The sequence below is a fragment of the Strix uralensis genome, chromosome Z (assembly GCF_047716275.1).
Source record: "Strix uralensis isolate ZFMK-TIS-50842 chromosome Z, bStrUra1, whole genome shotgun sequence".
NCBI classification, from domain to species: Eukaryota; Metazoa; Chordata; class Aves; order Strigiformes; family Strigidae; genus Strix; species Strix uralensis.
This window is the reverse complement of record NC_134012.1, coordinates 48,526,450-48,551,340: the sequence shown is the minus strand read 5'-3', so window position 1 is coordinate 48,551,340 and position 24,891 is coordinate 48,526,450. Positions and strand designations below refer to the sequence as shown.

Genomic DNA, 24,891 nt, shown 5'->3' with positions numbered 1-24,891 from the left:
CATCCGCCTCCTGCCCTCAGATGTTATCAAGGGGTTTATTAGGGGAAAAAAGGGTTTTGGATAAGACCTTGCTGGTTTATATTCAAACCTAAAGGTTGCTGAGAAAAGGAAGCTACCTGAATATAACTTCAGGAAGCAGTTAGACAGGAACCTACCTGAGTATAAACTTCAGGAAACAGTTTAAACTTTTTAGGAAGCAGTTTATATTCTAGTCTTTGGGGTGCTTTCATGCAGGAGAACATAGAGGGTTGTGAAAAGTTGCTGCAAGGAGGCTGCCAGCCCAGGAGTGGGTGTTTGTGGGTGCAGCAGCTTTTAGACCCCCTGAGGATGCTAAGCCCATACAAGTCTTGCATCTTGCTTTGTACCTTTCTGCTTTCTCCTGGGGATTTTTGAAAATGTGTGTGAATTGCCATTGTGTAGATGTTGAGGAGTTCAAAGTTTCCTCAAAGGTCACTCCTGTGTGTTGCATTTGACTCTGTCCCTTACAGGAACACAAGGAGGACACTTCTGTGTGGTACTCCAGCCCCGTGCCGTGGGGGATTGTCCAGCCTCACAGCTCGGTGGAGGTCCCATTGACCCTGGAGGCCCAGGTGACGGGAGAGCAGGACACTGTTGCTCATGCTGCAGTGTTTGGGAGTGAAGGATCCCCTCTGGTGAGTTCCAGGGGACGTGGGCCTTTGTGCGACTCATCTTGGTGGGGTGTGAAGCGTAAGGCAGGGTTGCTAATTCCAGGGATCCTTCCCGGGAAAACAAGAACTTGTAATATATGCTGGTGTGGACAAGGAAAGAAGGGGTTTGTGGCGTACACAACAGCTAATGCCTGTGAAACAAAGAGCTTCACTCCACAGTCAGAACTGAGTATAACTGTTGTTCAGCAGGGATTCTTTATTCGCAGCGCTGGGCAGCACTGGGGATCACTCCACCATGAGTGCCACGCTTACTAACAAAACTCTCTGACTAATATACACAAAAAGCATACGTATGCATCAGGTTTCCTAGAAAAGACAGTCTTATGCTAATGGGTTCTCAGAATTCATTTACATAGTCTGAGAGTGCGTAGTAAAAATAGAGTGAGGGTCTTCTCCCCACCTTGGTGGTCCACATCACCTTCCTCACACTGTCTGCTAGCTGAACTTTAGGTTTCCCATGTCCATACATGGTCATGGAGTGACCCCATCCCTCCTTCAGCTCCTGTTTGTTTTGAGGAGGTTGGTTTAAACCGGCTTCCAGTCGCTTTTCTTGACACTGGCGTCTTCTCAGGCACTTGTCTTGCATTTTTAGGTCACTGTTATCAGGGATGTACTCGGAGTTTGCCAGACTGTCCAAGGCCTGTTTTATCTCCACTAGGCAAGGAGTTACAGGTTTCAAGATGTTTTACCAGTGGGTAAGATGTCAGAGGGTAGTTAGGAAAAGAGTATAAATGAAATTATATACATTGCAGTGAAATACGGGAAAAATAAAAGCTAGTGAAACACAAGTGATGGTTAACGTTAAAACTAAACGTCCTACTTTACTGGTTTCTATACATTAACAAGGTCAGGAGGTCTTGTAATTTCAAGTATACTCGCAGCAACTTCCCTTCACCTAGAGAAGAGGAAGGATGTATCATCCTAGGTGGTAATCTAAGTGTCTGACACAGCATTTAATTACGGTAGGTCACTCGGGATAAGAGGGCCAGTCTGAAGCCCAGAACAACCCCTGGGTCTCGTACTCTGCTGTGCTATTAGATGAACCGCACTGGTGCTTCGTTAGGCCTTTTGTTCAGGAGCACGCAGGGACGTCCCTGAATCCTGCTAAGGCAAGTGCTGTGTAAGAGGCCATGCTGAAGGTCAGGGCCATCACGTCTGAGAAACATCCATCATATCTCTTTGCCAAGAGCTCCAGCCAAAGACTCATGAGTCTCCACAGCACTTGCACGTGGAGCACAGAGACTTTTTTTTCTACTAAGTTTGGAAATGGATGAGGCAAAGCATTCCTGGACTAAAGCCTCCTGAAAGATGATGTCCACATTCAGGCATACACAACAGCAGCAATGACAACAAAATGTAGGCAAGAGAATGTTGTCTGTAGTGTCCTGACTTCATCTAGCTGAAATCGAGAACAAATATAGTTAATTAAACTTTAATTTAAGATGATATCAACTTTTGAAGCAGCTGTTTTAAAACGTCTTCTCATCTCTCTGAGCATGAAAGAGGATGTCACAGGATTCCTGGGAACCTTAAGCTTTCTGTAACAGAACAAAAGGCTGACATTTTGAAAGTAGTTACAGGGCTTTAAACTTTTAATAAAACAAGTGGAAATGGTGCTGCTAAATCTCCTGAATGCCTCCTGAATGTTTTTAATGATGAGAGAAGGTGGTTTAGCCAAGGGATCCACATTCCTCCTCCAATAGTCTGTGCCAGTTCTGCAAGAACAGAACTTTTGGGTCTCAGACTGTCAAAAGAAAACAATACTGCTTGAATGATGTAATTACTAATTAATGCCCATTATCCATATAATACCAGGAATACACATATGTGCAAATCAGAGGCAACTAACTTGTGTGATCTCTACTCTAAAGGGCCTGCTTTGCTTCTGACTTGTGCTGGCTTTCACAGGTGTAGCTTTGGGGCTAAAGTCACTGTCCAAGTGTGCTGTGCAGCAGCAGAAGTCAGGGAGGGTGGTCTGGGGCAAGACTGAGCAGTAAAAGGAGTGGGAGCAGGCACAAGGTAGAGGAAGGAGAGTTAACAGTGTGGAGGAGGTGTGAAAAAGCAAACACAGGAACCAGGGTTTCTTTATCCCCTGATAATGGGAGCTTGTGCTTTTCAGATGGGATCAGTCCAGATCCCACACTTGCTCCAGGCCTTCTGTTTTGGTTTTACAACACTGAAAAAACTTCAAACAGCCATAATTATCCCCCAGTCTAGGAGTACCCTTAGAGCTGTCTAATCATTTTAAACTTTCTCTGTTGTTTTTTTTGATCTTTCCTACCTGCTTTCTGGAGCAGAAAATCCATTTAGTGAGCACTGGAGAAGGAGCAGTTGTCTACGTGCACCCAAGTAAGATAAATTTCGGCAGTATCCAAGTTATACAAGATGCTTCCCGAAGTCTCCACCGCTCCAATCAGAGTGTCATCCCTGCATCCTTCAGGGCAAAGATGGTAAGTATCTGTGGGGCTATTTTCTAACAAAAATGACTGACAAGCAACCTGTGACTTGATTTTTATATGCAACATTTGCATATCACTATATGATTGAGAAAGCAACGTATTCCATCACAATGCAGCAAGAGGAGCCTGGCTCTGGGGGCAGTTTTAGCTGGGGGACCCCTCAGTAAAACAGAGAATTTGCATAGATGTTTGAGCAGAAATGAGTCTGGATCATTTTTGCAAGTTCTCCCTTTATTTTGTGGAAGGTAATTTATCTCTAAGAGTCATGTGCTTGGAGCTCTGAGACCAAGAGAACGCTGTGGCCCTTTGCTCCTGAAAGGGCATGGGTTTCCGCACGGTTTCCCTGTTAGATCTGCATTTGCTTTCTGTCGAGCTGCTGTTAATGATAGAGACTAGGGTGTGAGATCTGTCCTCAAACTGCTCGCAGTGAGGTGAGTTTCACACCTACTGGGGGTCAAACCAGCTGGGTTGTTGCACAAGAATGTACGTGTAAGGGTCGTGTACCTACGGTGGACTGTGTCGCATTGCAGAGCACCTCTGGAGACTGGCTGCAGAAAAAGGCTCTTTAATTCATGGAAGCTGCGTAGTGTGAGAAGCTGCATAGCCGAGGGAGGTTGGGTTGCTCCCTGGCAGGGGGAGCAGGGCTGATGCAGCCAGGACAGGCTCGTGTGCTGAGGCTGGTTGGGGTGTGCTCCCCACTGGAGGGGGGATCTGTGAGGGGCTTGAAAATGGGTTCAGAGGAGGTTTGTTCTTCTCCATACTAGGTGGGTCAGACTTCTGGGGCTGGTTAGCCCAGACCTGGCACTGTGGACTTGGTGTTGTGGATGGAGCATCAAGCAGTGTGTGAGAGTACAGGCTCAGCCTCCTGGGCCAAGGAGGGGGCTGAATTTCCCTCGTGCTGCTTTTCCAGCTGTTTGGGGGATAAATGTAACCTCAAAGTGGGGGATTCCCAGAGCAGCTTGCTTTGATTCCACAATGAAAACCTGCTTTCCATCTCTGCCGAAAGCAAGCTACCTGGGGTGTGTGGTACTGGTGTACGAATGATGGGGTTTGCGTGCTCATACCAGGCACTGACCCGCAGAGCTGCTCAGGCACTGCTGTCCCGGTCCCTCCCTCCCCGGGCAGCTTGTGGTGTACCCGGGGGGCTCACAGGGTATATCTGCCTCTGCATTGCCTCAGGGCCCTAAGGTATGGGACTGGGCAATAAATCCTATCCTGCTTCACTGCGATCTCTGCAAATACGGTGGCTAATCAATAAATAGAACAATAAATATGAGGTGGTTCAGGGATGGTTTCTTTCCCTGCAGTAAGGGTGGGCTCTGCTGCTCCATAGTCCCCCCTGCTGACCCCACAGGCTTGACTTACCCCACGGTGAGCATCTCGGCTTCTCAGGACAGCTGCTGCTATCATGGAGGTGTTCAAGGAAGCAGGTCCTGAGAACCTGCTCGATCAGTCGTTTCAGCAAGGGCTCTTCAGACTCTTCAGCACCCTGATGCTGAGCGTGCTGGGTGGAGGCAGCACTGCGGCAGGCGAGGTGTGCTCCAGCTGCTCCCCTGTCCTCAGCAGGTGCCTCCTTTGGTGCTGCTTTGCTGCCTCAGTTGAAGTTTCGCCCTTTGCTGATGCCTTAGGCTGCCTGGCCATTTATTGATGGGAAGAAGAGAGGACTGAATAATTTTGGAGATAAAATTTGAGATGTAGTCAGGCATCAGGGTGAACTGCACACGTACATGTGAGAGCAGAGGCTGTCCCTTAGCCTAGATGGTGGGTGACTTGGACATCCTGCATCCAGTTGCGCCCCTGAACCCAAGTCTTGTGTTCTCTAAGATGGAAAAGCTGCTGCTTTGATTTCCTGCTTGGAGATTGCTGCAGGACGGTGAGCTGTGATTTCCCTGTCTCCGTTTGATGGCTATTCTCGAAACTGTGGCTGTTTGCAGTTAGGCTTGTAGATCACGGTCCCTGCTCAAAGGAAGGAGCTATGATTGAAATTTTCACAGCAGCATTGGATCAGCAATGTTACAGCACGCTGACTGGCAGCTCAACAAACTGAATGAGATTAAATTAAGGGACAGCAACAGGGCAAGTCAAAGGTTGGTATCTTGTTCGAAACAGGAAAGGAAAATGCTGTAATGCAGATGGTCACAGTGCCACCTTGGTGGTGGTATTAACCATCACATGCAAATTGCTGTTCCTGTCAAGCCAAGATTTCTTCTTGCTCTATGGGAGAAAAGAGCATTATCTGAGCAAGCCAAGATGCTCTTTTGTGGATAACTTCACTTTGGGGTGGTGACTTAAGGAATTACCTGGAGTACCCCTCGTGCACAGGCTTCCCCGTACCGTCTCCTCTTCTCTCTGTTGGATGAGTTGAGTCTTTTATATTCTGAGTTGTGGGGAGCAGCACTGAACATCTCTGCCACCAGAAAGAAATAAATAAGAAACCTCCAAGTCTGTGCATTGAGATGGGGCTTTTCTGGGTTTGAAGAAGAGCATAGGGACTTTGTAGCCTAGTCCTCTGTTGGCTTATCCCTGCGTGCCAGGGTGTCTGCAGGTCTGTGACCCCTGGGACCAGTGTGTCATCCCGTGCTGAATCCTGTGTGTGTCTGACATACTTTTCCTTGTCAGATTGCTTTCCCAGCTGCCAGGCAGCCCTGTTAGAGGATCCTCTGGATCCTGCAAGGCAAGAGTTTGAGCTTTTTTGGGTAGAAAAGACTGGAGGAACAGGTCAAGGTGAAGGGGCTGCTGCAGCTTAGCTGGGACTGATGCAACCTGCTGAAAAAGATGGCTGTTTCTCCTCCTTGCTGCCGCTGTCATCTTCTTTCCCTAAGTGCCTGATTTTTTTGCCATACTGACCAGTACAGAAGAGTTGTATTGGTTAATGGAAGTGTTTGCTCTCCCTGCAGAAAGGCAGAAAGGAAAAAGCATCGTTCTTTGATCATTTCCTACTTGTTCTTTGTCACTCTGTCTTCTTGGGGATCTTTTATTCAGCTGCTAAGAATGACATCTCTTGGCACCACGGAAGGCAGCTGCATATCATGCCTGTGTGATCAGGAAAGAAAAGACAGAGGTGTAGTTTTTGTTAATCAGTGGCAGCTTTCTTCTCCCTGCATAACCACCATGCTGGGTCTCTCATGTGCTACCATAGGGAGCCAAACGGTGGTTTCCCAGTGCCTTGTAATGAGGGAGGAGGGAGAAGACCTTTCTTGGGATTTCCTCTTCTTATGACAGTCCTAATTTGGGGTCCTGACTCCTTCGACCTGATCCTTGACCTCCCTAATCCAGAGCCCTGTGCTGCTGGTGGAGCTTGCTGCTGCCTGGTTTCCAGCAGCGGTCATACAGCCAGATGTGTTGTCTTCTTCAGGAGGGTGCCTGCTGAGTAGATCCCCCTCCACCTTCCCAGGGACGAGCTGCCGTCAGATTCAAGTGGAGCTGACATTGCAGAAGAGACACAGGTTTTTTAATTTAAAAAAAAAAAAAAAAAAAAAAAAGCTGTAACTGTTTATCTTCTCACTGGGATTCACTGAAGAAAAGTCAGTTGATTTTCAGGCAGTGTCTAAAGGCTCATGGTCAAACGTGATGTAAGCAAGGGGAGGACACGCAGTTCTCATTCCCGTACTTGCCTCTCTCCTCATTAGTGCAGGATTTGTTTCATTTACTAATTTCATTGCTTAGTATCTCAAGCTTTTGACAACATTCCCTTTATTAAAGAAATGGCCATATGGAGAGACAGCAAAACGTGGAGATAAACTTAAAAACAGTGCCAATAAAGGGATGCTGCTTCTGTTTCCTGTTCTGGCTGATGGGCAATTTTGCTGATATCCGAGCGAATTGTTCAGGCTGTGGGGAGGGAAGGCTTTGAAGAGCGTGTTGGCATTGTTTGTAGCTCTCTCCAACTGAAGTTGGAGCAGACTTGAATTGGCAAGAGGGGCTGTTTTTTAAATCTACTGTAAATTGCTTTTTTTTTTTCCTCCAAGCATCTGAATAATTAGCCAGCCCGTCAGTGTTTGGTCGTAGCAAGACAGGCAGACAGACAGTGCTGTGCCCTTCAAATGATATCTGCAATGCTATTTAGAAATGAGTGTTAAATTAACTTTCCAGGATACGGGCAGCACTGGCCCTGAATACGTGATCTCTTCCAAGGTGAGCAGAACTTTTGAAGATAAGATGCACAGGCTTAACTCTTTCCAGAGCTGTCCCACCAGAGCCTCATGGTGCCCCAAAAGCTCACCTTTAGGCTTAAGCCATTAGTTTATATTTTAAAGGCCATGTTTTGCTAATACAGCAGTACCAATTTGCTGATTTCCACCCAGTTTGGTTGCCAGAGCTGGAGGGAACCATTCATTGTAGCCAACTGTGCCTGGAAACACACGGCATCAGTCATGAGCAGGGGTCATGGCCAGGAGCATCAGTCTTGTCCTGGTGACCGGTTGTACCAAAACCTGAGGAAGGTGGAAGGCTCTGTCCCTCCCAGTGTCTCACAGGCTTAGGTCCAGCAGGCTTAAGTCCGGAGCATGTGGCTCTTGGAAAGGGGAGCAGAGGTGTGGAGGAGACCTTGGAAAAGGTGCCTGAAACCTGGCCACAGGGGAGAGTTTGGTTTTTATCACGTAAGGTATCTTATATGAGTTCATGCCCTTTCAGAATTTCTGTTTTTCAGTAATGGGAGAAATTGTTATTCTGCTTGTCTAGGGAAACTAAACTTGTCGTATCATGCTGCACCTGTTGGTTAACTGAATTAAAGAAGGGTAGAATCTTCAAGGCAGTTACGCTCCTACAAGCAAGAGTGACTCAGCCGGGTGCTTTTCCCAAAGGAAAAGCAGGAGGAGTTTGGTTATCAAACCAGGTGGCCCTGATCTCCCCAGCCCAGCAAGGAAGCGCAGATGGAATCTGGAGGGGTGAGCTATGGACTGAGGACACAAATGGAGACAAGCTTCGTTAGCTCACTCAGCAGTCTGCTATTGGCTGAACCAAGCTTGACAAGTTAGGCTCTGTTGTCAGTGGCAGTGAGTGCCACACTACTTTTTTTTTTTAGAGGCTCTGCCTTTTGATTTCATAATTTTTTCCATTCATAATCATTTCATAATCATTTCCATTGAATATTCATTTTGGTTTATATCTAGCTCTCGTTATTCATCTCTCGTTGTTGCTCAATCCCCTCAGCAGCCAGACCTGGTCTTGCTGCCGTGTTTGTATTGGGGAAACTTCTGTTGATCCTGTGTTCTCACAGTGCATTTATCTTCCTAAACCACAAAACCAGCTGCACTGTTCAGGCAAAGGATGACATGTTGGGGGTGATGAGGGTTGAATGCTCCCGAAGGGATGGGGGGTGAAGGGATAACGTGGGTGCCAGGGCAGGGGCCCCGCCAGCGAGGCAAGGGGTGCCCAGGTCACCGGAGGGTCTCTGGGCTGGTGATGCTCTGTCTGCGGCAGCTGAGATGATGATCTTCATGCAGCTCTTCCTTGCTGTACGCAAACAGAGCAGCTGCTGGATGCTGATAAACTTAGGGGCAACCAAGGTCTGGCTTTTGCTGAAGCTTTGAGCTAGGTCAGCCTTTTTGGAGGTGCTTTTATTGCTGAGTGTGCAGTCAGATAACGCCATCGGAGTGCTGAAGCTGGGTGGCCGCTGGGAGATAGCAGCTCCCATGACATTTTCCATCTCTTTTTCTCTTCCAGCCTGGATCCCTGCTGTTACCACTTCAAGATAACAAACAAAGGACAGCGCACCCATCAGCTATACTGGTCAACAGAAGGTTTTGGCCTGTTTCACCAGCGCGATCGGGTCCCTGCTGTCAGCACCACCAAGGGCCAAGGTTTCTCCCGGAGCCCCAGACCTGCCTGCCCTGTGTTTAAGGTTCAACCGCTGAGGGTGGAGCTGATGCCAGGCAAGACTATGGAGATGGTGCTGGAAGGCTTCTCCCGCACTCCCCAGGTGAGGTCCCCCCCGAGGGCTGAGCCTTCCCCATCAGGAGCAAGTGCTTTCAAGAGTCACAAGTTACCATGGCAGCACCAGCTGCTTTCCTTGCTGGCCACCATCAGTTCCTAAGGCTTTTTCATGTTTCCATGGCTACCGTAAACCCAACCTGCTGATACCAAAACACAGGCTGAAGGAAATATTGCTACTTCAGGGGCAAATGGCAGGTTACAAGGTGTCATGTGCTGAGGCAGAAAGGAAGGGCAGAGAAAATAAGTTACGCTTAGACTAGGAGCACAGGCAGAAAGTAAATAAAAAAGTGCAAAGTAATGTATTTGGGGGAAGCAGTGAGTAAAACAAAACACCTGTGAAGGGTGGGAGGGTCTGGGAGTAGCATCATTTTTCCTCTATAGACAAACATGGGCAGAGGGCTTGTCTAGCACTGAGTCCTGGAGCAGAAAAATGAACAGTGTGTCAGCTGTAGTGATCGGGGTGATGTTCATCCATGTGGGAAACTGTTCGCAGGGATCATTATAATTGACAGCTTGGCCTTTGTCAATATTTCCATAACAGCTCGCCCCAGTCTCTCAGCCAGTCCCAGGGTCCCAAGGGCAGGCAGGTCTCGCAGCACCCTTGGATGGCAGCTCAGAGGGGGAGATTTCAGCAGGATCACTGGGTGTTCTCCTCCCTGGACCCTTCTTTCCAGGGAAATCCAACTCTCCAGAGAAGCTGCCAGCTAACCCTGGTGTGCATTCCCTTTCTCCAAGATCGCTGACCACAGATATTTAGGTGAATGTGGAATAAATCTGCATCAAGCTCCTGCTGATACTTGTGTTTTGAAAGGTGTTTTAAAGGATTGCCTTGGTGGTAGCTTGAGGAATACTCGATTACTCACCTAGTTGACTGCGATGAGACTGTCCCTGTGCAGTTCGGAGCCCAAAGGTTTTGCTGAAATGGGGAAAAGGTACCAGAAAGGAAATAAAGTGATCAGGGTGCAGGTGAGGCTGTCTTGCCTGGAAAGCCAAAAGGGGATCTGTGAGCTGAGCTGTGGCTACCTGCCTCCTGCAGTCAAAGCCAAGACCCTGGGAGTGGGCTTTCCACCTTCCTCGGGTCTTAAGAAGTTTATACTCTTGAGGTTGGTCAGAAGCCCAACTCCCTGCATTGCACACGCAACACGGATGATTTTGAGTCTGTGGACTCTGAGGAGCAGTTGGGTTGTGGTGTTGAATCAGAGGGAAGAGTGAGAAATGAAGGGAGGAATTTGGGGAACTGAAACCATGAGAAATCAGGAAAAAGTCTTAAGTGTAAGAGCATCCAGCTTAAGCAGAGGGTTTTCATGTGAACTGCAAGACATCTCTTTCCTGGGGAGGTTTCTTTTAAAACCAGCTCTAGGAGGGCACAGTACCTGCTAGGAATGAGTGACCCCCTCTTTACCTGAAGGCAGTCTGGCTATTTGGGTTTTTCCCATGGATCCTGTCCACTAAGCTTCCAAGGGAGGGTTTGCTAGCATTGGCCCTTCTATCACCTGTTTTCCTTAATATAGTTGTATTATTTTTTTTTTTAAATCAGTTCCTACAGCTTTCTGTAAGTATTATGCTTGGCAGTGGTACAAATCAAAACAGTAATCCTTTGGGGCAGGGACTATTACAATTGTAGGCAACACATGACTCACAAGGGCTTTTTGTGGATAGTGGGGTGTAGCATTACGGACGTTTGAGAGCAGAATAAATGGGATGCAGCATAAAAAGAAAAGGGGGCTGTTGAGGAGCCCAGTGGATGTAACTTGATGGCAGTAATACGGTCTGTGGCTGGGTGGGTAGCAAATGCAGTGCGTTTTCGAGACGCCCTGCTGGCCCCCGCTGGGTGACGGCTGACTCCTCCGTGCAGGTGGTGAAGGAGCGGCTGCTGTGCCACGCCGTCGTGGGGAGCAAGGCAGGGAAGGCACCGATAATGCAAGTGGATGTCACGTGCGAGTTCATTGCTCCGGTCCTGCAAATGTCCTCCAGAGAAATCACTTTCCGGGTGGAGAAGGTAAGTCTCTGGGTTTCATCCTGGCATTGAAGAGCATGGCTGATGACTGAAAGCCTGGTGCGGGGGTGTGCTTGTGTTCAAAGGAGGAAGTTAAATGGCTTCTCCAAGTCTGTGGGACTTTGACTATTGAGCTGAGCTGGACCAAGATTTTGCCATTAACACTGAGATCAATATTTTGCTCCTCTGGGATTGGGAGCAGTCCCACCAGCTGTATTCTGCCTTGCTGTATTCTGCCTTCATGATATGGAGACAGAATTGAACTGCTGAGCCAAGGGCACAGGGCGAGATGTGTGGGACCCACGAGAACAGCGTGGGCTTTGCACAGCCACCTCGTGTGCTGGGGCTGCGGGTGGGCGAGCAGACTGCTGCAGCTGAGCGATGCTAAACCCCCTCCTCACCCGTCCTGAGGTGCTTCGTAAAGTAAGTGAGGATGTTTTTGGAGATAGGACTGGTTTGTAACTTCACCCAAGTAAAACTCTGCCGAGGGGGATCGTGGCTACTTCTAGAGAGACACCAGTTCCTGTACTCAGTGTGAAGGGAGGTTTTTGGGGATCCTCCAAGGCACAGTGATGTCTGAACACCGATCCTGTAGGGAAGCTGAGAAGAACTGAGACTCCTGTCAGCTCCTCAGGCTGATGAGAAAAACCTGTCATCTCTTGTCTCTCTTTGCCTTCTCTGCTGTTGGTATGGATGCTAGCTCTTTGCAATTCCCCAAGCTTCACCTTCTTCAAAGGACCCGCAGACATCCTTCAGCTGCAGTGATGATAACACCAGCGCAAAGCAGATGCCCTTTAGTCTCTGGATCCTGACTGCTGCATCACCTTTCCCTCTCCCGCAAGGTGTCTGAAAAAGAGAAGATATTTCATTATTTAGTTTCTGTGTTTTCAGGTCTCTCCTCTGGTTCCCAGGCTTCCAGAGAAGCACAAAACCCTGTGAGCAGGCAGTTCGGGTTTAATTAGAAGCTTTTCAGCTATCCCTGATGTCTGCCTGTGGTCTGCTTGATGCCATGTGCTCTGATTTATCGAGTGTTATGACACTGTTTGATATCGATACATCCAGAACCAGTTTCCCAAACACTGTCTAGTTGATATAAACCATGCAGGAAGCCCAGAGCAATGCATAAACAGGGAAAAATAGCTTAGGTGGAGCCAAACTTTGAGGCTACAGACAGCTTGTCACTGGAGCAGGGGCAGCAGGACACCCGTTGTAGCCCGACTGTTGAGGTTTCTAGCTGGCTGTATGTGCCTGTAGATGTTCAAAGCTAACCTTAGGCTGCTGCAGGCTCTCCACTATGGGCCAAATCCTGCTCGCTTTTCTCCTCTGACCAGCATCACTGCTTTTATGAGGCTACTAGAGCTGATAAGGTTGTAAGAAATTACTGTATGTGAGTGAAAATCATCTTGTGCCATTCTTCTCGAGAGAGGATACAAAACTGGAGACAAGTGGTCTGGGTTCACTTTCTGCTATTGATCTTGTTCATGCAGCTGCCTCCTCTCGGGCTCCTATTCCCTCCTCTGTATGCAAGAGTGTTTCCCTGTCCCCGGGGGATGCTGTGGTTTCTAAACATGAAAGGCATCTGATATACTTAGAGAAAAACCACCTAGAAGGGTAGAAACTAATAAAAATAGTAAATAGAGGTGTATGCCCTTTGGGGTTGAAAAACTTCACATTGTTTCTTTCCCTTGTGTCCTGTTTCTGTAGCACCCCAGTGATGTCCTAACTCTGCAGTACCAGCCTCTTTCTTTGAAAAACACATCCTCCCTGCCACTCAGCATTGTCCTGGCCTTAGAGCAGCCCTTCTTAATCTGCGGTACAGACCAGCAGCCCCTCTCTGCAGACGTTCAGGTGAGCAGCCGTGGGCCTTCCTGATGGTGGGGTTTGAAGAGGGGGGAGTGTGGTGGTACGTTTCTGTTGGGAGGTCCTCTAGTAGAGAAGTTTATTCTTTAGACTCAGTGGTAGACTGGCCTGAACTAAATCAGATTTGAAACGAGCTGCTGAAGGAAACGAACTATCATCTGAACTGGGGAAATACATCCTGGCTCTAAGACGTGAGGAGAGGGGAGCAGGCAGCTAGGTCTGGGCAAGCCGTGTAGTAAAGGTGTCTCTTGGAAGCCATCGAGCTCTCCAGCAGCCATTCTCAGATAACCTCAAGAGCAGCTTGCTTTCTTCAAGGGCAGCCCTGCTTTCAGGAAGGCTGAGGAAGCTCCTCCATCTGCTGCCTGGCCCCTGCCCTGTTGTTGGTGGAAGGTGTTGGACATGGGCTCTGCTAAACACTTGTCGTAGACAGGGCCACCACTTCTGTGCTGTGCCAGTGACTAGTCCCTGCAAGGGTGAGGCTGCAGTGCCATGCTGCTTGTGCTGTGAGGCTAAAGGAGTTCCTCCAGAGTTGGGGCAAAAGGCCCTGGTGTGCCAGAGTGCTGATTTAGTTGTGTATTTAGCACATAGCTTCTGTGGGTCCCGAATTCAGCAGAAGAATATTTATTTTCCTCGTGTATTGATGCAGAGCACAGTGAGATGAGCCTGAGATAGTCTCAGACAAGAGCGTGGTGGGGCTTGCAGTCAGGCGCACACTGTGAAGGGAACGCAGGATGAACTGAGAAGCCTACGCTGGGGTCACACATTGAACATTTACACGTTTCATGCTGCCGGACCTTGGGACTTCATCACACTGATGATTAATACTCTTCATTTCCTTGCAGCCCGTGAAGCTGGAGATAGGGGAGGAACTTCATCTCTCCATCAGATTTAACCCTGCTTACGAAGAGGATTTGTGTACCCAGGTAGTAGAGAAGGTTCTGAAGATACGATTTCTTGAGCATCCTCATGAGGAGCGGGTCACGGTTTGGGGAGAAGTCTACTTTCCGAATCTCCATAACCAGCCCACGGCCCTGGACTTTGGCTGCATCTTGAACAACACTGAAGGTGTGCGTTACATCGAGATGACCAACTGCAGCCCGCTTCTTGTCCAGTACCACTGGGCGTTCCTGATGGACAGCCACGTGAGCCAGATGAGGTATGTGCCCCTTTGCTCTCTCCTTGCAGCTCTTCTCCTTCCTCGTGTCCTGTTTGTGCTTTGCAAAGACCAAGGCTGTTTGCCTGTGATCTGACAAATTGCTTTCAACTTTCCCTGTGGGAGTAACACCTACCAGCCGTGGTCGGGCTTAGGTTCTCAGGGAATAAGTGATCTCCACCAGTTTGATGCTGGGAAGGAGACAACGTTCTCCAGCCAAGCTGGGGCTGTGAGATGCTACCAACACTTTTTGCATTGTCCATAGCCTAGAGTCCTACTTTATTTCTGGAGCTGCAAACCTATACTTAGGCACTGGGACAAGCCGATATATGATTTTTCTTTCCTGCCAACCCTATGTGTTGTCATTTTACGCTAAGAACCTACACAGGCACTGCCACCAGAACGATGTGCTGCTGCCCCAGTCTCTTGCTGCTGCTTTGCTGTAGCCCCCATACTGGTTCCCCTGGGAAGGAAGGCTGGTATTGGAAAGCTGCTTTCTCAGACCTTTGTGGCCTGAGGCAAACACCACACTGGTGAAGTGAATTTTCATCTGTTAAACTGCTCATCACATTCCCCAAACAGCTGTTTAGTGTTTTACAGGGAAACGGCAGGTTCTGCTGCAGCTTTGGGTCCAGCTGTAGGTGTTGGTGGGAGCACTTGTCTGAACGTCTGTGGGAAATGGGGCCATCCAGCACTGGGCTGTGGTTTCCAAGCCCAAGAAGAATCTTTCAGTCGTGCTGGAGCACATTTATAAACACATTTCCAGCAGTTCCTCCTGCTGTGGCCTCTCTGCATAGCACAAAAGTCTAGTCTGGGCAGTTTTAATTACAGTAGCAAATGGTTTTTCCATAATGCCCTAGGAAACTGAGCAAAGTTAACCATTGTGCATTGAAGTGCTGCCATTACAAATAATAGAGATGATCAATAAACAGGTTTGTTTAGAGAATTGGGATCTGGCTCAGAGGACATAACCTACTGGGAACTGGAGATTAGCTATGGCTATGAGGAGAGCTTGGCGGAGAAGACCTGGGCACTGGGCTAGCCTGTTCACAGCCGGATCTTACCGAGTAACAACCAGTCTTTAGTGTGGCCCTTCTTGATGCACGGCACCTTCAAGAAGAGACCCTAACATGCAGAGGAAAGCCCGCAAAAGCAGGTGGAGGGAGGTGGGCAGGGAAGGAGGAGCAGAGCTGTAAGCTCTGCTTGGAGGCCCCGTCATCTCCTGGTAAATTAGATTAGGGTTTAATTGCAAGCTAGAGGGAAAATCTAATTTTGATGATAGAACAATGCATATATTTTATAATAACAGAGAAGTAAGCATGTTACAGCAAAGCCTGTGTGGAATTAATTTCTTCTGGGGCCACTGTCTATCTTTACTCTTTCCTTTTTTTAGAACCAATTTAGGTTTTTGGAAATGTGAATTCTGAATCAGTTTTCAGCTTTTAATTACCCTGTCTCCACCTAAACTGGCTTAGGACCCGAGCCTGCAGGTGCTTGTTCTTCCAGGGGATGCTGAGTCACCCAACTCTGCTGAGTCGGTAGCAGTTGAGGGTCCTGAGCATCTGGCAGGATAGCAGCCTCTGCTCCAAAGGGTTTGGCATAGCCCCTTCACTGGCTCGTTAGCACTGGGGGCGTTGTGGCAGCTCCCTTTTCTGCTCTGTATGTTAATTAAGCAGAAATGTACTTTCTGTGGGTCCCTCAGCAGACACCATGTGATTCTCCGTGGCAGAGCTGGAAATGAAGATGGTCTCCAAGCTATTAACACCTCAAGTTGCTCATTAAGAGCCTGGCAGAAGGGCAGCATGTCAGATATTATTTCTGGTCCACATTAAGCACTGTTAGTATTCTAAATTATCAGATCAAACTCACCCAGTCTGACATCGAGGGAATCAAACATCAGGACTCATGAAGGTGAGATCAATAGAGTTTAACCATCCATCCATCTGACCTTGCTGGAGCCGATCATCAGAGACTCCCACCATCAATCAGACACACATGTTTATTTTGGCCAGGAGAGAAAAATGTTGTTCCTCTGCCTGGACAAGACTGCGTGCTTAGATCTTTTTTTCTTCTAATTGTTCAACCTATTTTTCCTACTTACCCTTTAATCACTGCTGCTGCTTTGAGCAGAGCAATCATATAAGTAACACACTCCAAGCATTGCTGTGTGGTTGGACGTGCCCAACTCACGCCAACCCAGGTCCCTTCTCTGGCGCTGCTGAGCCATAAATCTCTCACGGTTACTCTTCTTCTAGACCTCTACGTGGTTAGAGACAGACTGAGAATACATTCTCCTCACCCTTTGGGCCTTTGATAGCTCAAAGCTGAGTTAAGCCTTTGCACCAAGATGTTTTCTGCAGCGTTGGAATGGGTCACCAGAGTCACCCAGCAGGAGACAGTAGGTCTGGAGTCAAATTTGGACATTTTATCATATTTCTTACCTTAAAGGTTTCTTCCTGAAACACTGATTTGTCCCCCTTTCCAAGGGCAGTATCCAGCTCCTCAGCTCTGTTTGGCTTTCCCATCAAAAGGAAGACATTAAATCCCAAAGGATATACAAGGATTTTTTTTTGAGACCTGTGACAAAGGCTGCCAAAGGCTCATCCCCAAACTTCGCTGTTCTCTAGAGTTTTCATCCTCTGTTAAGGACCTGTGCCTTGTCATTTACTTTGAGCATTGCTCCTCCTGCATCACCTCTTTGTCCCCTTCACGCGAGACACGTTTCCTCCCTGGGACAGAGCTGACACACACCAATCAGTCCGTGTGCCAGGATGGATCAGCAGGGAGCTCTGCACCTCTGTGGCACATGTCAGACCCCCTCTGCGTATTGATCTGGCGTGTCTGGAGAGTGGGAACTTCGTAGCTACAAATCCAGCATAATGAATTGCCAGTAGATTCTTTGGGGAAAGGGTTTGTTGAGCTAAACATGTAGAAAATGACTCTTTCCTTTCCATCCAGGATTTTCTCAGCCAATGTGTTTTGAACCAACCAGGAGCCTTTCTCCTCCCAAGTGGGTCTTCCTACAGCATTAGTAACTTCTCATTCCTCCGCCCTCTCTCCTTCCATGTCCCCTGGCAGGTTGCAGTGCAGGGACCTTGCGAGCCAGATCCCAGCCTTGTTACTGACCAGAAAACCCCAACTCTCTGTTATATTTGATGGGGTTTCTGCTTTGTTGTTTTTGTAACAAGGAAGAAATGGAAAATGCAGGCAGTGAAAAACAGCGCAAGGCAAAAATCTGACAGCAGTCCTCTGTCAGCCAGCGGAGGGGAGAGGTAGCAACAGCAGCAGCGAGCATGTACATCCGAAATGCACCCATCCACCGTGCCCCTGGTGCTGGGGAGTCTCAGATGGGTGACAGTAGACCATACCCCCTCCTCATCCCCCAGTGCCATCAGCTCCTCAGGGCAGTACGTTTTGGGCTTTGGTAGCCCCATGGGTGCTGCTTTTCCTGCTTAAATCCCGTGGGTAAGTTAGAAAAGGGCTGAGTCGTGATGGAAACGTGCTGCTGAATGCGGCCTTCAGCTCCATGTGGTTTGGCAGCAGCAGAGAAGTGTTTTGCTTGGTGTAAGGGAAAAGTGGCCTCTTATTTCTCAGAGATGGAGTGTCTTGGAGCAAGGACTGGTGCCAGGCAGGCTTCACCTCTGGGGTGGCAGCTGATGGAGAGGCTCTGTGCTTGTGGAGAGACACTGGGGAGCTGGAGCAAGGGAGACCTGGAAATTTGCTGCCTGTTGCACCCAGAGAGAATGGAAGGTAAATAAAATGATTGCCAGGGAGGGGTTTGGAGCCAGGCGTAAGCGAGCATATGCTGTTACCAATCAATCTTAGAGACATAAACCTGCATACTAGGTGTGGTACAGTGATGCTTTATCGGGACAAAGGTTGGGGGGCTGATGATTTTCTATTTGCAACATGTCTGTAAGCTTCTTTCTTCTCTGCTGTCACCATGCACCCTCCATCTCTGTGCCTTTTCCAGCACGGTGCTGCTCTTTTCCCAGCTCACGTGCTGGCGAGTCAGCCAGCCTGCCCCAGGCCTGGGCATGGCACCTTCTGGTAGTGCTCCTGGGAGCCTGACTGCAGGTTTGAGACAGCTTCTGCTGCCCCAGGGCTTCTGACTGCCCATTACGCTGTCGCACACCTGGAGGACTTTCACCTGGGCCATTGCGGTGGAGGCTGGAGCCCAGAACAGCTGCGTGAGAATTGCTTTAACTATTACTCTTGGGTTTTCTGAGGCTCAGCCTCCTCCTTTGCACAGGGTGACAGACCCTGAGAGCTGTCCTTCGCCTCGGGGACTGGGGAGCAGCCCCAGGCTGTTGGAGGAGCAGATTGAGCGTAGGGAGGGCGAAGGAGAAAACATTGGTTGGGTGAAAAGCGCTGCACGTCCTACCCAAGGTGCTGTCGGGCAGCTGACTGTCTCAGGACAAAGTGTGGGAGGTGTCCCAGTGTCACCCACGCCCCGAGCAGGCTGTGGTGGGATGGGGGTTGCCTTCTGGTTTTGTAGCCGGTCAGCAAACGCTGTCTGGAAGGTGACGACGTCTTGCTCTGTCAGCGATGTTCAGCTAGCAAACCTGGGGAGCAGCTGACTTCTGTCTTTGCTTTCTGGACATCTTCATTACCCGGGGCACGCAGCAGGAACCCAAGGTACGTTTGCACTGCAAACAGCATCCTTCTCCCTATAAATGATGTTATGCCTCTGCGGCCTGGATGACTCGTCCTTCAATTCCCTCTGGGCAGGAGGCTGCTGCTCAAGGCCGGTCTCTGCAGAGCTTCAATGTTTATGAAACAAAATGTTGATTTTTTTTTTTTTAATTTTTCTGTTGTTCATGGGAACGGCTTGCTGTCATAGCCTGGCTGAGGTAGAGCGAGAGCATCGATTCAGGGACTGCTGCTGTTGCTTCCCTGTCATCCCTCTGGTAGAGCACTGAGTAGTGAAGCCACCAGATGAAATCTGGGGGGCAGGATGGGCTATTTATAGTCCTTTATTTGCTGACCTGCTGTCACTGCATGTGGCAATGAGGAGTACGGTGACAAAATTTTCTAGACCTTGTTTCTTGTAATTTCGCCAGCTGTTTCTCACCCTTCACTCTTTTCCTGCTTCCAGCAAGCTATGCATCAAACAGCTTTCCTTAAGGGAAAATCCCTCTGAGCCCACTGGCATCGTTCTGCCCAAGAGTGCCGTCTCTAGTATCGTTGTGCTCTTTCCTGGTGCATCCCTGTCTTCAGAGGGTAGGTGAGAAATCTTTAAACTCTTAGAAAAAGAGGCTCAAGCCAAATTTGAATCCAGGTGCCAAATCTTCACATCTTTTTGGGTGTAAATCTGCACAGGGGATTTTTGTGCTGATTCCTTCTAGTCCAAGGTGCTGCCTAGTGCAGAGGTGATGGAGAGCCCAGCTTCCCTGCTGGTCCCGTCATCAGCCCTGAGCTGGCTGCTGCCGAGACAGGGATGGGCAGCAAAAACCCTTCCAGAGAACAGGGATTTTGTCCTGCGTGAGGCTGGACACTCACAAGACAGTGAAACTGGTGCTCATCCTTGTGTACAGCCACTCTTTCCCCTCGAGAGGCTGATATTGGGATGGTGGATGGGCAGGATGGGTTTTGGGTGGGTTTCAGATCTCTTGCTGCTGACTGGCTGGTTTAAGGCAGATGAGGAGAATACCAGTCAGGGAGATCATTTCCCAAAACATCATCGTGTATTTCTTTTTCAGAAAGAGTGGGATCTGCCTGGCATGTGCCAGTGCTCTGTTTTCCTCTTGTATCACCAAGGACACAGGAAACTGTCCCGGCGTGGAGCAGAAGCAATGCTTGCTGTTCCTCTAAAAGCCAGAGCCAGTGTTTTGGTCCCACAATGGTTTCTTTGCCAATGTTTTCTTTGGCCACAGCCACCAGCTCCATGTGCTCTTAGGTGAGGAGCCACTCCATGCTGTGATAGACTCTGTAAAATGAGCCTGTTATAAAAAAATCATCTCTTATCCACCTGGTCCATCTCTTCATCCCTGAAAACAGCCACAGTGGGAAGACCTGCTGTTACTACTGCCCTTGTAGCTGCGCAGGAGCATTGATTCATAGAATATCTCAAGTTGAAAGGGACCCATAAGGATCATCAAGTCCAACTCCGTGGTCCTCGCAGGACCACATAGAATGAAATCATATGACTAAGAGCATTGTCCAGGTGATCCTTGAACTCTGACAGATTGCCACGCTGCTTGCAGAAGCAGGTGGTTTGTCTTTGCCAACTCAGAGAACAAGTAGCAGTTGGGTTAAGGCAGTATGGACCCCATGTTCACACAGGCCAGGTGAGGACTTTGGGATGTCAGGGATGTATCACCATAAATCTGTGTCTCCTGACTTGGAGATGGAGGCAGCCAGGGGTAAGGAGAGGGGAAACCTTCAGCTCTCTACAGCACAGCAGCCTGGGGAGGACTTCAGGTCCCAGGGAGATTTAATGGGGCTCTGCAAAGAGCGGGGCAGCCCAAAGAGGTGCCCACCCCAGAGTTAATGGTGTAGGCTGGTGCGAGAAGGATTGGTTTATTTCCCACCGTCCGCTTCCTGTAGCAGGAGGCAGGAGTCCTGGGGGTTTGGGCACCCCAAGGGTCCTTCTGGGCCAGCTGGCATGTCATGCATTTTGAGAGTGCCTAACTCAATTAATGCCGCCTTTTCAGCTGCTCCGCCCTTGGGAGAGTCATCTTTCTCCTCTGTGTGAAACCCTTCCAACTGTGAGCTTGCTTTGCTTGCTTCCTCTTTGGTGGTACCTGTCACCTCTCCCTCACCCACTTGCCTCCATCACCCCACAGCTGTCCCCAGCTGTCCCCGGTGTCACCTGGACCAGGCCAATCCTGTCTGCTCGTCCCTTGCCCCGGCCCCAGGAGCTCAGTGGGGCCATTGGACTGTGAGCACGTTTCCTGGGAGTATTTCTGCCTTGCTCTTGGTAAAGCAGGGGGTAATTAAGTTGTGCTATGGGAGTGACCTTTAATAATAACCCAGCAGTGATGTTAACTCGCCATGCACAGCCTTAAATCTGTGATTTCTGCTGGTGCCACAAACCCTGCTCCTCTGGACAGGAGGTGGATGGCGGTGCTGGTGTACTCAGGGGGTGGAGCTTCAGTGTCTGTCTGAGTGATCTGGGGATGCGACCCTCGGAAGTATATGAAACTGGAGCTTGTTTTGGTTTGTTTCTCCTTCTGCGTTAGTTATCGTTGCTGCTTTACCTTCTCCTGTCTTTCCCTGTGGTGACCCGCTGCAGAGCCCCATTGGGAGGGTGCGCTGTGGCATCGCTGCCTACCCCGGGCATGCTGGGCAGCCTGCACCAGTGCGGGCTGGTGGAGACACCTCCTGGGGTTCAGCAGATGCTGTCAAGATGAGCAGGGACGTTTCCTTCTAGGTGAGGACTTCAGGACATGCACCGTCATTGCATCTCCCTCCTTTTCCTCGCTCTGCTCTTGGCACCGTGCAGGGACAGTGATGCGAGGTGGTGGGCAGAGGGGCCGTGGTTGGCTTTTCCTGTGGTGCAGCTGTGAGCCCCTGTGCTCTGGAGGTTGCTTGGTCAGGGGTTGCAAGGTCTTTGCGTGCTGCCGCGGGGTGCAACGAGGCACCCAGAGCGCATGGCTGCCTGGGCAGAGCCCAGGTACCTGCTGGTCCTCAACCCCCAGGATGCCCCAGCTCAGGCTTGAGCTGCTTTCTGGCTTCCTTTAGGGTGAAACTGGCCTGCCAAGCCCACCCAGCCTGGCCCCTACCACCTCAGACTGTCCTGTTCACCCCTTTTACAAACTTGTTGAGATCCAGCTTCGGCCTCCTGCAGCCTTTCCCTAAGGAGAGGAGATTGAGAACCTCTCTCTTCCCAGGGCCAGGAGCCTCCTGCTTGCCTTTCTAATCACCCAGGAGCATCCTGCTGCTCTCAGCTGGTTATGCTCAAGCACTTCTTCTGCTCCCCCCTGTTTCCTAGTATTCTTCACCCTTGCAGACACACCCTTTGTGTTTCCAAGCTCTAGCGCTTGTCCCCCTGAAAGCATCCTGAAATGGTGAGTGTCCAGATCCCTGCCACAAAGACGGCTGGAGCACATCTCTCCTCCTTTGCTATCAGTCACGGGAGTCAATACAGTCGTCTGTTGGCAGAGATGATTTTTGAAGCATCTGGTACAATTGTAATTGGTACGGATTACTTTAAATAGCATCTGCAAAATACTGCTGTCAGGGCTTGTTTAATTTTGAACAAAGACTGTAATTGTATTTATTGTTAGAGCTACTGATTTGATCGGAGGGACCTCTGGGCAGAGTCGGATTGAGAAGCATTTTTCTATCTGATAGAGAATCAGGAGCTCACCTGATGCTTATAAATCACCTGGCTGATGTGCAAAGCACAAGGAAGGGGAGGACTTACTGGGTCATGCTTTGCCATCTGTAAAAGCAATGCAAGTCAGAATAACTCCGGTAAAGTCAGTGGAGACTTCGTCCAGGGCTGTGACCTGTCAAGAGAGGGAAGTACTGCTGCCAAAGGATGATCTCCACAAAGAGCCACTGTGCCTGCGATGCCAGTGGTGGCTGGCCCTAGTCCAGCTTCAGCTGAACCAAAGTGCCTGAGGAGCTTTAGTGCCTGTCCCCTGCAAAACTGGACCAGCCACATCCCGTGGAAGTACTCTGGGAGAGGCACGAGCCCTGTCAGATGGAGCCTGAGGGGCCTCAGACCCTCCTCTGACTCTTCTCATCGAAAGTGATGGGATGGTCAAGGTCTGTGGGCTTCAGCAGGAGCCGAGGAGTCTTGTGCACCCAAAAATCAAATCCTGTGGCTCCTGCTTAAAGGTGCTGGCGAGCTTTGGTTGCTGCCCCAGGAACATGAGACACTTCACTTCCGCTGCATCCATTCCCACACAATTTCTGTTTTCAAACAAGAAATCAAAATTCTCCCTCATCTCTCAAAACTGACATTTTTTTGACTTGGATAAGTAAGTGGCTGTTGAAATTGTGTATGAACTTCGAGTTAATTAATACTTGGTCACAGTGGGACCGCTCGCTGCATTTAGATGAATGCCAAATCCAGCTTAATCCCTTCCAGCATGTGCAAGACAGGAGTTGGAGGTGTCGGATCTCACCGCAGCAATGTTGCTTCTCTTCTCTGTCTCTCTGCTGCCTGGTCTGAATTTCAGTGGGTGGTTCAGTAAATACACAAACCTTAGCTCAGCAGGGGAATTTATCCAAGCAAAGAAATAGGCTTCAGGGCCATTTGGATGAAATGCTGTTCAATAGTCACTCTTGATGAGGGCAAACCCTCACCACTGCCTTCCTCAGCTGCTGGCCAGTTGGCCCAGCTCAAGCCCAGTGTTCCCACACCGTGCGCTGGAAAGGCTTTTGGTTTGCACCTGTATTATATTATTTTGTTTTCAGCAGCAAACACTCTTGAGCTGTCTGTAGCTGGCTCCAAAGTGCCTTTTTAATATGCATCTGATGGCCAGAAGGAGAAATAAAAGTGCACTGTAGGGGCCTGTAGCCTGTTCAGGTGCCTCACGGGCATGCGGTCTCTGGTGCTTTTCCCTGTGATGACCTGAGAAGAGCTCGTGCTTTGCTGGGAGGCTTATTTTCACCCAGTGCCATGGCTAGTGGGGGCACCAGTGGGTGGTCCTTGGGGACCTGGGCAAGGATGCTCCACACGTGGGTGCCATGCACTAGGAAGCAGTCTCAGCACCGTTAAAACTCTGGCATTTAATGTGAAGGGGTGGTGGCTTCTGGCTCATGTCCTTGGTGCTGGCCGGGGCTGTGGGGAGCTGGGGCACTCCTCTTGCAGCGCTGCAGGGTTGGGGGGACGGTCCTCATGTTGCTGGCTCTCGCACAGCCTCAGCCAGCCAGGTCACATCATCCTGTGTGAATCTTCACATGTAGTTTGCAGAAGTGGTGGGATTTCTAGCTCCTGTATTTTGGGAGGTGGGTGTGGGAAGCTGTGAGAAGCTGTGGCCCTAGCAGGCTCAGAAACCAAGAGACAGGCTGAGATACTTTTAACAGGAGGTTGGGGAGAGTGGGTGACACAAGGTTGTCCTGGCCTTAGCAGGAAGGACTCCTCTCCCCCTGGTGTCAATCCTCCCATACTCCCATTAAATCCCCACTGTTAATTCCTGGATGCATTTTGTCTCACCTGAGGGGTGGCCAGGTTGGGTGAGATGGACATGGAGGGCTTAACCCCTTGCTTTCAGCCCCTCCAGCTCCAGGATGACCTGCTTATGTCAGGAGACTCCATCTCTCAGCTCCATGGTGCTGGTGGAGGCACATCCACAGCCCTTCAGCCCCTCTGGTTTGGGATGGGTCCTCTCTGCAGGTGGAGGAGCTGCTCTCTGCTCCTTGCCTACCTCCCTGCATTCACAGCCTTGGCCAGAAGGTGCTGGAGGGCAAGAGCTGCCTAAAGCTTGGGCTGATGCTGAGCATCTTGTTATCTTCCCCTTTCTTCTCCTTTTTGAAGACAACCCCCTTTTCTTCAGCACCAGGAAGATTTCTTGTTCCAGGGATCAGCTTTCTATTGACACCTTGGGTTCCTCTCTCCCTTCCTTTTCATGTTACATTTCTTGTTGTTCATTCTGATTTCCCTCACTGGAAAAAGTCCCTTACCATGCTTTGTGCTTCTCCACAGCAGGGCTCACTAATCACATCATCTCCCAGCACCAGGTCCCAGAGGCTTCTGCTTTAGAGAGAAAAATATTGTTGTCTAGGCACCATGATCCCATGAAGTTGCCTCAAGCCATTCTATAAAGCTAAGGGTAATTTCATAAGTGATTGTGGATTTTGCATCTTGGGGGTTTACCTCTCCTCAGGAGCTGTTCTTAACCT

General features: G+C 49.5%; 1 pseudogene; it reads left to right on the top strand.

Moving 5' to 3' along the window:
• Positions 1-24,891, top strand: part of LOC141938255 (hydrocephalus-inducing protein homolog) — a 56,418-nt pseudogene that overhangs the window by 9,563 nt on the left and 21,964 nt on the right.